Source organism: Heterodontus francisci, chromosome 41 (genome assembly GCF_036365525.1).
Source record: "Heterodontus francisci isolate sHetFra1 chromosome 41, sHetFra1.hap1, whole genome shotgun sequence".
Lineage (NCBI taxonomy): Eukaryota > Metazoa > Chordata > Chondrichthyes > Heterodontiformes > Heterodontidae > Heterodontus > Heterodontus francisci.
The window spans coordinates 20782997-20798536 of record NC_090411.1 but is presented as its reverse complement, the minus strand read 5'-3'; positions in this window follow the sequence as shown (position 1 = coordinate 20798536).

The following is a 15540-nucleotide window of genomic DNA, read 5'->3' as shown; positions in this document are numbered from 1 at the left end:
TTCACAGAAATGTGTCAACATCTTTATTAAGTAACACCAACATCACAGGTCAACACCAACATTAATTAATTAGGTAGGTAAGTACATTGCTCGTATGAGGGGCGGAAGGCAGGGGATGGGGAATCCTGAATGTGTTTGTCCAGCGTCCTCATATTTCTGTCTCCTGTCATTCCTCCCTCCCACTGAAAGTGAAGCTGAAAGCAGAAAAGAGGGCAGAGCAGAGAGGCGACACACTTCTGCACTCCTGGTGTGAGACTAACCAGAGCCAAGATATAAAAAGCTTCTGAGTAACCCGATGTGCCAGCAAGAGGTTTAAATATAACCTGCTCATGGCCCCATCCAATGTTCCTTCTCTCGCTTCTAAAGGAGGTCAATGACGGCACGGAATGCAAGAGTTCTCCATTCAAGGGGGAGAAAGCAGGCCATTCATCAGCATCCTGGAGTAATGGATCATACTAATATCAGCATCCACCCCATGTGGGCAGGATCTCATTGTGCCGTCACTGCTGCCAGCTCCTGGGGCACAAGCCCTTTATTTAGCTGTCAGAGTCAGTATAATCTGCTCCATCGCAGGCTCCCAGGTGGCCTTTTAGTCGGTGTGATGATGAAGTGCTACCACCTGAGCAGTCTCTCACTTTCCATTATTGTGTTTCTGCGATCAAGTAACAAGCAGCTCCTCTCAATCAGCAGCAAGTTTTTTTTTTTAAACTGCACGGGAAATTTGGACCTGTTGGGCGAGCACTTCAGAGGCCTGGTCTGAAATTCCAGTCAAACCTCACCTCAGCAGTTTTTTCTTTAATTCTTTCATGGAATGTGGGTGTCACTGGCAAGGCCAGCATTTGTTGCCCATCCCTAATTGCCCTTGACAAAGTGGCTTTCTAGGCCATTTCAGAGGACAGTTAAGAGTCAACCACATTGCTGTGAGTCTGAAGTTACATGTAGGCCAGACCAGATAAGGACAGCAGATTTCCTTCAGTTTTTGCAACGATCAATAATAGTTTCATGGCACTATTACTGAGACTAGCTTTCAATTCCAGATCTTTATTAATTGGATATTTTTATTAATTAATTGAACTTCAACTCCACCAGCTGCTGCAGTGAGATTTGAACCCATGTCTCCAGGGCTTGGTCCTCTGGATTACAAGTTCAGTGACATTACCACTACACCACCATCTCTGAGTTCAAATTCACTAATCCGGAGCTAAGCTCACTGGCCATAACGCTGTTGAATTGTTGTTAAAAACCCAACTGGCTCACTCATTTCTTTGACCAAGCATTTGGTCACCTGACCCAATATCTCCTCATGTGGCTCAGTGTCTGATAAACCTCCTGTGAAATATCTTGGGGCATGCTACTACATTAAAGGCTCTATATAAATGCAATAAAAACAGTGCTGAAAATACTCAGCAGGTCGGGCAGCATCTGTGGAGAGAGAAACAGAGTTAACATTTCAGTTCTGTGACCTTTCATCAGAACTGAGAAAAATTAGAGACGGGGGACTTCACCCCACCCCCGACCACCAACTCCTCGACCGTGGTTCACAGGGCCTTCGACCATGTCTGTTCTATTTCACACACTTCTGTTCCCGTACCTCCCCCTCCCTCCCAGAGCCATGACAAGGTTCCCCTTGTCCTCATCTTCCACCCCAACAGCCTCCGTATTCAATGGATCATCCTCCACCATTTCCACCTCCTCCAGCATTATTCCACCACAAAACACATCTTCCCCTTCCCCCTTCCCCCACCCACCACCCCCCCCATCCCCCGATCAGCATTCCAAAGGGAATATTCCCTCTGCAATACCTTGGTCCACTCCTCAGTCATCCCCAACTTCCCCTCCCTTTCCTACAGCACCTTTCCATGCAAGCACTGGAGATGCAACACCTGCCCTTTTACCTCCTCCTTTCTCACCATCCAAAGCCCCAAACACTCCTTCCAGGTCAGACAGCGATTTACTTGTACTGCTCTCAGTTTAGTATACTGTATTCACTACTCACCATGTAGTCTCCTCGACATTGAGGAGACCAAACGCAGACTGGGTGACCACTTTGCGGAACACCTCCGTTCAGTCCGCAAGCGTGACCCCGAGCTTCCTGTCTCTTGTCATTTCAATTCTCCACCTTGCTCCCACTCTGACCTCTCTGTCCTTGGCCTGCTGCAGTGTTCCAATGGAGCTCACTCAACGCAAGGTCGAGGAACAGCACCTCATCTTGCGACTTTACAGCCTTCCCGACTCAACATTGAGATCAACAATTTTAAATCATAACCTCTGCCCCCCATTTTGTTTCAGTTTTTCTTTGCTAGTTTGTTTTTTTCTCTCTTGTTTATCTCATTTCATTTTTTTTTGGTGCTTTCGACTGACAGCAATTCAGAATTCTGCCATTCACACCTCCTCTAGACACATCTCTTGTTTCTTTACTTGTCCTGTTACCACTCTCTTTGGCTTTGTACCATGAAACCTTTTGTCATTTAATCTCTCCTGCCCTCCACCCTATCAGAGACCTTCCCTTTTGTTCTTCCTCCCACTCTCCCCCTTTTCACTTGCTCAAAACCTGTTACATTTCAAACTTTTCCCAGTTGTGATGAAGGGGCATAGATCTGAAACACTAACTCTGTTTTTCTCTCCAAAGACCTGCAGCATCTGCAGTATTTTGTTTTTGTATTATTATTATTATTGTCAGACAAGTTGTTCTTGTCGGTTTGAGAAGGAAAACTACCGTCCTCACCTGGTCTGGTATATACGTGACTCCAGTCTTATAGCCAATGTGGTTGACTCTTAACTGCCCTCTGAAGTGGCCTAGCATGCCATTCAGTTGTACAAGGGCAATTGGGGATGGGCAATAAATGCCAGGCCTGCCGGTGATGCACACATCCTGAGAATGAACGAATATAGTTTTATGAAGCTCCGATTTTAATCTAACCGCCCAGGGAGGATGGAACCGGCTTGGGTCGGATGTGCGATTTACATTGTCTTAAGCTCCGTTGAAGTCAATAGCATGTAAAATCGGGCAGGATGTAAGTTGGGCCACGGAGCAGAAGCAGGTTAAAATTGGGATGAGATAATGTGGATTGCTTGGACCCTCCAACCCCCTCTCTTGCCCAAAGTCCACACCGACTGTGCCAACAATGTCAGGGCCCACCAGCCTTCTCACTGTCTCTGCAGAACTCTCCTCTTTATAGGTTTGCCATCTTGTTACTTACTGAACCGCATCTGTTTGATGGGTATCTTGTTCAAATATACCAGATATAATGCACAATGTATATTTAGCTTGCATTGTGTACATGGGGTATAGTATACATGGTATGTTGTACATGTGGTATAGTATATATGGCACACTGTAGATGTGGTATCGTATGATAGAATAGTGTACATCTCATCTGAAAGATGGCATCTCTAACAATGCAACTGTCCTGCATTGGGAGTGTCAGCCTGGATATTGTTACAGCCGAGGCAGGAGCAATGCACTGTCAATTCAGTCCCATCGCTCCACAAGTCGCAGCATATTATTAAAGTTCTCCCACCCAACTGAAAAACAGCCAAATTAAACACTCTAGTAACCCCAGAATAAAACAGACCAAACCAGGTATCTTTAGACAACAACAAATTAACTATTTAATAAAACTATATCTTAAACACGATTAAGATAAACCTATGTCTAAAGACCTTATAACTTCTTATTTTAATCTAACTCCCCATACACACACTTACATGCAAAAATAACTGTAATTAACTGGTTTTAAAAGTGGTGTTTTTAAAAATTTGCAGTTTCTTAAGAATAAATAAATAAGTAAGTCTTTGTGGGTTACATTCCCGATGGGTGAGGTATTCTAATGTGGAAATAATCAAATGTTACTCAAAGTCTTCACACGGATTTGATGAAATAGTCTCTTCAGTAGATAGGCATTCAAAACACTTCAGCTGCAGCAGGCATCAAGACCACCGGCGAATTCCAGAAAATACAGTCAAGAGAGATTCAATCTGGAAGCAAATTCTTCCTGGCTTGGAAGTAAAGAAAAGGAGTTTACTACCTTCAGCATTACAAATGGTCTCTTCAGAAAAAGGCTACTTTTCTCCTTAGGCAATTAACTCTGCCTGTCGCTCCTTGGAGAATTTCTACTGAGAGAGGATAGACAGCCCTTTTCTACAGTAGTACACCTTGCTGGAGAGTCTCTCAAAAATGGTTTCAGACGGTTTTTGCCAGTTTTACACACAGTCAAATCGAAACATTATCCCATGTGACCTCTCTCTCCTGCTGTTGTCTAGGTAACAAATGCAGCTGGCACACTGTGCCTCAGATATCCAGAAGCTTCTCTCTCTCTCTTAAAGGTGCACTGTTTTTAACAGTCTTAAAGGCACACTGTTTGAATCCGAAGAGAAAATAAATACAGTTCAATGACAATATGGTCTATACAATGGGACTTGAACTCACAACTGTCCAACAAAGAGCTGAAAATACTAACCCCCAAGCAATGGCTGATACCTAATGCACTGAGACATTGGAGGAGTGAATTAAAAGCTATAATGGGTCATTTAACACCACTGTGCCAGCTACAGAGCAGCAGGCGCTAGATGCTGCCATCCACTCAATCACCAAATGCCCAGCAAATCATGTCCTTTAATGATTGATCCTGGGAGGTGCAGCTCCCGGATGATAAGCAACTACAGTAACATGGAGAAAAGCTGACGTCATTTGGTGATTTGATTAAACAAAGTGAATATTGACGCCGTGTCAGCCCATGAGTTGGAGGCTAGGTGGGATTTATGGCAAGATTTGCAGCAAAAGGATTCTATTTTACTGCAAACAAAGTCCGTTGAAACAGATACCGCAGATGTGGCGTGGTGCGTAAATTTTCGGTGCTACGAGCTCCGTTTCGGGTCCAAAATGGCATCCGTGCCACACGCAGACATTTCTGGTGCAGGCCACGGCAGACACCATTTTAGATAGCTCGTTAGCGCAGGCACTGGAGGTACACAGAGTTGGCGCTGATTTGGCGCCAGCGGTGCCATTTTCTACCTCAACCCTCCGGCTAAGACCCGCTCTTAACCTCGCACAGCCGAACATGCGTCCTGCAGCAGGAGGATCCCGGCACCAGCGTTATTTAAAGGGATCGTCAACCACTTTCAGGTTAGTTGCTGTTTGCTTTCTTTTGGCTTTTGCTGGGTTAGTAGAAGGGCTTGGAGATTTGTACTGCTACAGAAAGTTGATGCAGTCTACAGGGAGTGGTGTGGCACCTGATAAAGGCCGTGGTGCTCACTTCAAGGGTTCTGCTCAGAACACTTGCTCCCATTCATGGGTGCTGTAGTCTCTTATCCCCGTTGGCCTGCAGCATGTCAGGGAGTATCAGCAGAGGCAGCACAGAGGGGGACAAGCTGCTCGAACAGGGAGGAGGAGGATGATGAGAAGGGCTCTAAGCAGGCGGCCATATCCACCCAGGGCCTTCAAGGAGCAATTCCCTTATCTCAATCTGTCTGAGGAACTGTGTGCAAGATGTCTCCATTACACTAAGCAGGTGCTCACTGAAATCCGCCACCTGTTGCAGGTAAACCTGCAGCTTCAGAGTAAGGTGAGATCTAGAGGCCTGGTACCCGACCCGAAAACGATGACGTGTGTCGGGTTCGGGTCGGGTCAGGCCCCACTTCCGGATCCAGCTTTCAGGCTCGGGTCAGGCTCGGGTCAGGCTTGGGTCGGACACGCACGGTAAGTATTAAAAATAAAAAACTTACCTGAGCTGGGAATCCGGGACGAAACTGAGTCTGCGCAGTGGGTGAGTGACGTCTCTATGATGTCATCGCGCACACGCTGCAGCTTCCTGGAGGTTCCGAGTCGGAAGGTAAGTAAAGGGATGGTCGGGTCAGGCTCTGTTCCACTGTGGATCGGTCGGGTTTGGGTCAGGTTCTTTTTCCCGACCTGAGCAGGCCTTTAGTGGGAACAGCATTGCCAGTAGCTGTAAAGGTGACCGTGGCCACGGACTTCTTCATGTCCGGGTACTTCCAGGCCGGAGCAGGGGACATTTCCAACAACTCGCAGTTCACCATCCACTGTTGTCTCAGGGAAGTGGCTGACGTATTGTATGGAGAGAGAGGGGAATACATTGCATTCTCTCTTTCTGGAGAAAAGTAGGCTGTGAGAATCTGGCTTTGGAGGAGGAGGAGGAGGAGGAAAGGATAATGGGGGGGGGGGGGAGGGAAGAAGCAGCCAGCATATCTCCTTTCCAACTGTCCATGACCATCTCATGCAACTGTAGTTCCAGTGAAGGCAACTCCAATTCCCCATTCAACAGCAGTCCCACACCTTACAGTCCTTCTGTTACTGACCATCACTGCATCCTCTTGGCCACAATACTGAAATTAAAAAACACCACAAAACATTCCAAACTAACTTTATCTGTCAAACCATCCAATATTCCAAGCAAAGGACACTAGTCACCCTTGTGCGTTCTCTTAGTGCCCGCCTTCTGTGTACCTTTGCCAGCCTTGGTGCTCCTCTATGACTCCTATGCAGTGCTATCCCACTGGCTGCAACATGGCTGGTGGAAAGATGCGGACTCTCAGTCGGGGGAGACTGCCTTGCAGGATGACCTGGAGCAGCTCAGCCCTAGAAGGCCCAGCTTTGGACTACAACGTCTTGGCATTGGCAGCAGCAGTCTGGGCCGGCTGAAAAGGCGACAGTAAGGGCACTGGCAGAGTGGCAGAGGTGGAAGGCCCAATGCGGGCAGCCTGAGAGAGGCCAACAGGTTCGTGCTCCACGGAGCTGCTGCCATATTCCTGGGGTGGTGCCTCAGCAATTCTATGGCAGGGCTATTGCTGGACTGGTTGTGAGACCCTGCTATTCCCTTTGAACTGTGCTTTCAGCCCCACTGCTGGCCATGGGCTCAGTGCCAGCCACTCCAGTCATGGTGAGCACTGTCTCCCCTATCAGGGTGAGGACGCGCAGCCGTGCCTGTCCCTCACTGGTTAGCAGCTGCTGCCTGCGGCTGTGCACTACCTCGTCCTGCAAGAGAGAGGCAAGTGTGGCAATGAGTGTGGTGCAATGCCATTGGGTGATGTGCCTGTCATGGTTGAATAGCTGGCAGTCTGTGAAAGGTGTGAGATATGAGTGTCAGGCTTGCAGCAGTACTAAGTGTGTGAGGGTGAGGTAAAGCTATGAATGTGAAGTATGGGTTGTGATTGATGAGGACTGTTGTAGGTGAGTGATGAGGGTGTGATGAATTGAGCAGTGTGTGAGGCTAGTGCTGCAGTTGTAAGGATATGGCATTTGAAGATGCATTCATGACCTTGACCACCCTTGTAAGGTCATTGAATTTCTTGTGGCACAGCATCCAGGTCCTTGGGGCTACATTTCTGGCATTGACCTGCTCCCACGGCAGTGCCTGTCTGGAGGGCCCGCTAGATACAGGATTCTGGATACAGGACCACTCTCCTCCTAACCGCTTCCCGCACCAAGTGCTATGCCGGAGAAACTTGAAGTCAGCTCTCCTCCGTGTTGTGCCATTCCTGTGCCTTTTCCAGGTCAAACTCACTCTTAGAATGACTTCCAGCACCTACTCCAGTCAAAGGTCACCCCCCCCCCCCACCCCCCCACACACACACACTTTTAGAGGCGCAGGTTGGTTGAACTTGTGCTAGATCTCATGATCGTGCAACCCTCTGCAGCCAAGCAACAGTTTGCTTCTCACTGGGCTGAACACTAGAATCATATAAATGAGCAGCCAAGTTTGGATGCTGTCTGCATCGGAAGGAATGGGCGCGGGTTAATCCCGCATTGTGATCGCTGCGCCTGCTTTTTTTTGGGGGGTGGGGGAGGGATCTTTCGACTTTTTCCTCACTCAAGAGTCTCTGCGCACTACAGATGCAGTGAGAGAAGGATATTTACATAATAGAAATTCTATGCAGAAAACCAATCCCGGTCACTTACAGCTGTGCAGTCTCCGGGCGTGATTGACGAGTGAATTTACTCAGTCGTCTTCATTCTGGCCAGGGTTTGCAGTGTCACTACATGCAGCCTTGATTAAAAGTGCAAATTGGGTGAGAGGAACAAAAAGAGATGTCAAAACGATTAACAATTCCAGCCGCGCACAGGAGAAACTAACATGCTGCTCGCCACATCAGTGGGGGAGATAAGGGAGTGGACCAGAGGAGGAATGAATTAGCATGATAATGAGACAAGATGCGGAGAATGCACAAATTGTGATTAATTGGCTCAGTGGGTCTGTCACAACCTTATCTCCACACACTCAGTTCACTCTAATTCGCTTCAATCAGCCACTGAACTTAGTTACCACAAAATTATGCTACAAAAAAAATACCTAGATGGGATCTGGTGTCCCTCCGTTTTTGTTCGTGCTCAATTGTGCTGAGTTTAAAGGTTTGAACATTGGGTTAGATTTTCTGGCAACGCTTTTATTGAAATTCTTGGGAGTCTCGGAGATTTTGCACCAGGGTTTAGTGGCTCAGACGCCACGATCCCACCTGTGGGATCAGGTTCGTTGATTTACGACTGGTCTCTTTTCATTGAAAAAGACAGCCTTAAATTGACCTGGGCTTCCAGTGGTCTGCCTAGCTTGATTGGGCCGTCTTACGTGTTTCTTAAAAGTTTGTTCTCAAGATTATGGGAAAGATTTTGCAGGGCTACGGAAAAAGACAAGGGCGGTGAGTGGTGGGACCAACAGGCTGCTGTGGTCCCCACAACAGTACTTCACTGTGGAATGTCCTGAGGTGCTATATAAATGCAAGCCTTTCTTTTCTCCCTTGCTGAAGGTGCTGAACTCCACTAACTGCGCCAAGTGCCCACTTGTCAGGTGTAAGCCTTGACGGGGAGGCCCAGCAAGAGCCAAGCCCTCACCCACACCTGGCAGAGAGCGGGGGCTTCTCGTGTGCAGACTATGCGGCATGGAGCGTCAGCAGACTCACGGCCAGTTTCACCTTCATTCTGCGGCCTTACGTCCATTTAGCACTTGAGTCATGAGCTGTTCAACTTCGAGCAGAGCGGAAACCTAACTGAAAACCTGGATTCAAAATTGGCTTAGCTGTAGGAGACAGAGAGTGATTCCTGACGGCTGTTTTAGTGACTGGAAGCCAGTGTCCAGTGGCGTACCACAGGGATCTGTGCTGGGTCCCCTATTGTTTGTCATTTATATAAACGACATAGATGACTATGTGGGGGGTAGGATCAGTAAGTTCGCAGATGACACAAAGATTGGCCGAGTGGTTAACAGTGAGGTGGAGTGTCTTAGGTTACAGGAAGATATAGACGGGATGGTCAAATGGGCAGAAAAGTGGCAGATGGAATTTAACGCTGAAAAGTGTGAGGTGATACACTTTGGAAGGAGTAATGTGACACGGAAATATTCAATGAATGGCCTGACACTGGGAAGTTCCGAGGAACAAAGGGACCTTGGCGTGTTTGTCCATAGATTTCTGAAGGCAGAAGGGCAGGTTAATAGGGTGGTGAAAAAGGCATATGGGACACTTGCCTTTATCAATCGAGGCATAGATTACAAAAGCAGGGAGGTCATGTTGGAGTTGTACAGAACTTTGGTAAGGCCACAGCTGGAGTACTGTGTGTAATTCTGGTCGCCACATTATCGGAAGGATGTGATTGCATTGGAGGGGGTGCAGAGGCGATTTACCAAGATGTTGCCTGGGATGGAACATTTAAGCTATGAAGAGAGGTTGGATAGGCTTGGGTTGTTTTCGCTGGAGCAAAGAAGACTGAGGGGTGACCTGATCGAGGTGTACAGGATTATGAGGGGCATGGACAGGGTGGATAGGGAGCAGCTGTTCCCCTTAGTTGAAGGGTCAGTTACGAGGGGACTCAAGTTTAAGGTGAGGGGCAGGAGGTTTAAGGGGGACTTGAGGAAGAACTTTTTTACCGAGAGGGTGGTGACAGTCTGGAATGCCTTGCCTGGGAGGGTGGGAGATGCAGGTTGCCTCACATCCTTTAAAAAGTACCTGGATGAGCACTTGGCACGTCATAACATTCAAGGCTATGGGCCAAGTGCTGGCAAATGGGATTAGGTAGACAGGTCAGGTGTCTTTAATGCATCGGTGCAGACTCGATGGGCCGAAGGACCTCTTCTGCACTATTATTCTGTGATTCTGTGAAAACCAACTCAGTGGAACACCACAGTCTGCAAAGAGCAACTGAGATTTATAGCAAGGGTTTGCCAATTGGGAGCGTAATGCAGCTTGAGGATGTATCCTAGCAACATGTCACCTGTCAATCTAATCAGCGTAGAAGTAGAGAGTGCAGCAATTCCTGGCGGGAATGATGCTTTCAGCCCCAGGCATTCCTTCGCTTTGATTCAGAATCACGTAGGCTTCCTGGAGGACTGGGAGCAGCCGGAAGATGGGAATGTCATTGACTGATGAACATCAGGTAGGCAGGGTCTGTCCACATCAATCAGGTACATTGGGACTGAAGGCTATGGGCAAAGAGTGGAGAAATGGGATTGAGGGGTATGAGAGGAGGGGGTAGGTGGGACGGGTTTGCGTAAAGAGATGGACTTCCTCCGTCTCTAAAAAATTCTCTTAAATCAGAATGTGCAGCGTGGGTAACCACGTCCCTACACCTTGGCAATGGTGTCATCTGTTACTGCCAACACCTTGGACAATTGCTGGGGCCGAGAGGTACAGAGGTGAGCAGGCACGGTTCTGGCCTTTCCAGAGCAAAATACTGCGGATGCTGGAAATCTGAAATAAAAACAGAAAGTGCTGGAAATACTCAGCAGGTCCGGCAGCATCTGTGGAGGCGAGAAACATAGTTAACGTTTTGGGTCGACGACCCTTCATCAGAATCCATAGATACTGCCTGACCTGTTGAGTGTTTCCAGCATTTTCTGTTTTTATTTCTGGCTTTTACAGTCCAGTACATGGCTCAAACAATGGGCAATTCATCCTTCGATCCCAGCTTTAGAAGACCAAAGCCTTTGCCTTTGAGCCCCATTCTATAGTCACCGACTCCATCGCTCTCCCTTGCCATTGTCTGAGGTTGAACCAAGCTATTCACAATCACGCCATCCTATGTGACCCAGAGCTAAGCATCCAACCACATAACCTCTCCATCACCAAGACTACCTACTTCCACCACTGTAACATCACCCATCTCCGCCCCTGCCTCAACCCTTCTCCTGTTGAAACCCTCCTCCATACCTTTGTTACCTCTGGACTTGACGATTCCGATGCTCTCCCAGCCAGACTCCCATTTTCCACCCTCCATAAACTACAGCTCACCCAAATCCCTGCGCCTGTATCCTAACCTGCTCCAGGTCCTGTTCACTCATCAACCCTCTGCTCGCTGACCTACCTGGGCTCCCGAGAGAACAATGTCCCAATTTCAAAATGCTCATCCTCGTTTTCAAATCCCTTGATGGCCTCACTTCCCACCACATCCCATCTCGGTAATCTCCTCCAGCTCAGCCTTCCAGGATCACTGCACTCCTCCAATTCTGGCAATTTGTGCATCCCTGGTTTTAATTGCTGCATTATTAGTGGCTGTAACTTCAGTTATCGAGACCCTAAGCTCTGCAATGCCCTTCCTAAAACTCTCTGCCTCTCTACCTCTTTCTCCTCCTTTACACCCTCCTTAAAATATACCTCTTTGACCAAGCTTTTGGTCGCCTGTCCGAATAACTCCTGATGTGTTTCAATGTCAAACTCTGTCTATGAAGCACCTCGGGCTGCTAAAGGCACTATATAAATGCAGGTTGACAGGAATACTGGGGTCAGTGGGGAAACCTGTAGGGAAGGTCACACTGGAACTAAAGCAATGAGCTGCGGGTACAGGAAATTTGAACTAAAAAGAGAAAATGCTGGAAATAGTCAGCAGGTCTGGCAGTATCTGTGGAAAGAGAAGCAGTTAACGTTTCAGATTGAGAATCTTTCACAGATGCATGTAAGGGGAAGTCAGATAAACACATGAGGGAGATGAAAAAGGGTGAGAGGAGGCTTGCGTGGAGCTTAAAAACTAGCATGGATCAGCTGAGCTGATTGGCTGGTTCCTGGGCAAATAAAATCAGCCAGCAGCTTCCACCAATGCGTGTGTGTGTGCTGGACGTGCACGCGATCGCACTGGGCTGCGATACCTTCCACAGTCGAATGGCCTGCTGATGCTGTCTGGCCTAACTCGCAAAGAGTGGCCCCTCCAGTGAGGAACCAATTGCTGCCAGCACTTGTGGGGGTGTATCCTGTGCACAGGTCAATGTCACTGAGGGTGGGGGAGGATGGAAAAGAGAGCTGATCCTTTGTCTCAAAATCTGGTGAAATATCTCACAAGGAAAGGATGATGGGTCATCAGTGTCTTTGCAACATCTTGAATCTACTTCTCTATCACGCTAGTCAGCGTTGGAGTATCACAGTATGATGTGCATTTCCATGGTATTGTCCTGAAGACAGTGAAATACTTTTGAAGCGTAGTCACAGTTGTAAAGTAGGAAACATGGCATCAAATTTATGCACAGCAAGATCCCACAAACAGCAATGAGATGATGACCAGGAAACCTGCTTTTGGGATGGTGGTTGAGGAATAAAGATTGGCCAAAACTCCTCTGGTCTTTTTTGCAATGGTACCATCGGAGCTTTTACCATCCACGTGAAAGGCAGAACTGTGGTTTAAATGCTATATCCAAAGCACAGCCCTTCCAACAGTGCAGCACTTCCTCAGTACTGCACTGCAGTACCAGTCTAGATTTTTGTGCTTAAGTGTCTGAGGTGGGATTTAAATCCACAACCTTCTAGCAGAGAGGTAATACCACTACTCACTGAGTCACAGCTAACAGACACAGAAGGAATGGGTGCGATCCTTTCTCTATCCCTCCAGTCAGCGTGCTGGGTACTTGAAACGGGAAGCTTTCCATTCCCCAGCACTAACCATTTCACATTGCCATCTAATTGTGTGCAGACAGCTGCACTCTGAAAACCGTCTGGAACAGAATGAACAAATAGAAGCAGGATTTAATGCACATTCTTAATTGCAATGCAAATTATTCCAGGAAATGTTCCATGTGTTTACTCAGAATAAAAGACACACTCTATTGAAGCTGCCATTTAATTATGATAAATAAGATTAACATGCTCTCAAATGAAAGGTCAAAGGGGGATGGGGAGAGAAAAAGCAGAAAATGGACAGTTGTTGAAAGAGGAAAGGCGAATCAATGTTACAGCTCGGATCGAATAGGTCCTCTTACTTTCTTTGGTTCTGCTGCAGGACTTTACCCCAGCAGTTTTTACTCAGTCAGTAGCCAATTCCAATTGCTTTGTGTCTCCAGTGTGTTCCAGCTTCCAACTAGTCTTGTACAGTCCTGCCATCTGCTGGTAGGTGGCTGCAACATTGCATGTGATCTCCCTCTGGAGCGAGATAATACCCAGTTTATTCACAGGATCATGGGACGTCCCAAAGCGCCTTACAGCCAGTGAAGTGCTTTAGAGGCATCGTCACTGTTCTGAAGTCGGGAAACACGGCAGCCAACTTGAGCACAGCAAGCTCCCACAAACGGCAATGAAATAAACGAGCAGACACTCTATGACGCTGGTCAGGGGATAAGTGATGGTCAGGACAGGAGGAGAACTCCCACACTCTTGCTCAATGTCACAGATAGTTTTCCTCAGGGCAATGCCTTGACCAATCAGAGTCAAGCTGCCTGGTTTAAATTTCAAACAAAGCTTGGCAGTTAACTGTCAGTCACCATAAACTGGTGCATTCTCCATGGCAACACCTCTACCAATCATGTGCCAACCAATCAGCACTCTCTTCTCATGCAATATAAGTTGTTGATTTCCCTGACATTGGTTATTCTTGCAGATTGTCCTGATGAGTGCAAGACGAAAAGCTTCGACAACAGGTCTCTATTTTCAGCAAAACTCAAGTTCTGTACTGCCAAACGACGATTTATTTTACAGCAGGACAAAAAAGACTTTGGCCGAACATCTCATCCAAAAAATGCGTTTCTCCCATTGAAATGTCAGCATGGATTTTATGCTTCAGTCCAACAGTGAAGCTTAAGACCACAATCTTACTGACTGAGAGGCAGGAGTACTACCGCTGAGTACTACCATGGAGCCAATGTTAGGCCAGCGCATCACTCCCTGCTTTTAGAAAACACTGAAGAAAGTTTCTCTCTGTCTATTTATTGTACTTCACACTCCCTGAGCACCCCCTGCAAACACTGACACAGTCCCAGGAACCCCTGTAAATACAGACACACTCCAAGGGACCCCATTAAATACTGACACAGTCCAGGGTACTCCCTGTAAATATAGATACACACCCAGGGAGCCCCAGTAATTACTGACGCACTTCCTGGGACCCCTGTAAACATTGACACATGGGGACCCCCTGTAAATACTGACACTCTCCCAGAGTCCCCCTGTAAATACTGACACTCTCCCAGAGTCCCCCTGTAAATACTGACACTCTCCCTGAGTCCCCTGTAAATACTGACACTCTCCCTGAGTCCCCCTGTAAATACTGACACTCTCCCTGAGTCCCCTGTAAATACTGACACTCTCCCTGAGTCCCCCTGTAAATACTGACAATCTCCCGGGGACCCCTGTAAATACTGAAACTCTCTCTGAGTCCCCCTGTAAATACTGACACTCTCCCTGAGTCCCCCTCTAAATACTGACACTCTCCCTGAGTACCCCTGTAAATACTGACACTCTCCCTGAGTCCCCTGTAAATACTGACACTCTCCCTGAGTCCCCCTGTAAATACTGACACTCTCCCTGAGTACCCCTGTAAATACTGACACTCTCCCAGAGTCCCCCTGTAAATACAGAAACTCTCTCTGAGTCCCCCTGTAAATACTGACAATCTCCCGGGGACCCCTGTAAATACAGAAACTCTCTCTGAGTCCCCCTGTAAATACTGACAATCTCCCTGAGTCCCCTGTAAATACTGACACTCTCCCTGAGTCCCCCTGTAAATACTGACACTCTCCCTGAGTCCCCCTGTAAATACTGAAACTCTCTCTGAGTCCCCCTGTAAATACTGACAATCTCCCGGGGACCCCTGTAAATACAGAAACTCTCTCTGAGTCCCCCTGTAAATACTGACAATCTCCCTGAGTCCCCTGTAAATACTGACACTCTCCCTGAGTCCCCCTGTAAATACTGACACTCTCCCTGAGTCCCCCTGTAAATACTGACACTCTCCCTGAGTCCCCTGTAAATACCGACACTCTCCCTGAGTCCCCTGTAAATACTGACACCCTCCCTGAGTCCCCCTGTAAATACTGACACTCTCCCTGAGGACCCCTGTAAATACTGACACTCTCCCTGAGTCCCCTGTAAATACTGACACTCTCCCGGGGACCCCTGTAAATACTGACACTCTCCCTGAGTCCCCCTGTAAATACTGACACACGGGGACCCCCTGTAAATACTGACACTCTCCCTGAGTCCCCTGTAAATACTGACACTCTCCCTGAGTCCCCCTGTAAATACTGACACTCTCCCTGAGTCCCCCTCTAAATACTGACACTCTCCCTGAGTCCCCCTGTAAATACTGACACTCTCCCGGGGACCCCTGTAAATACTGACACT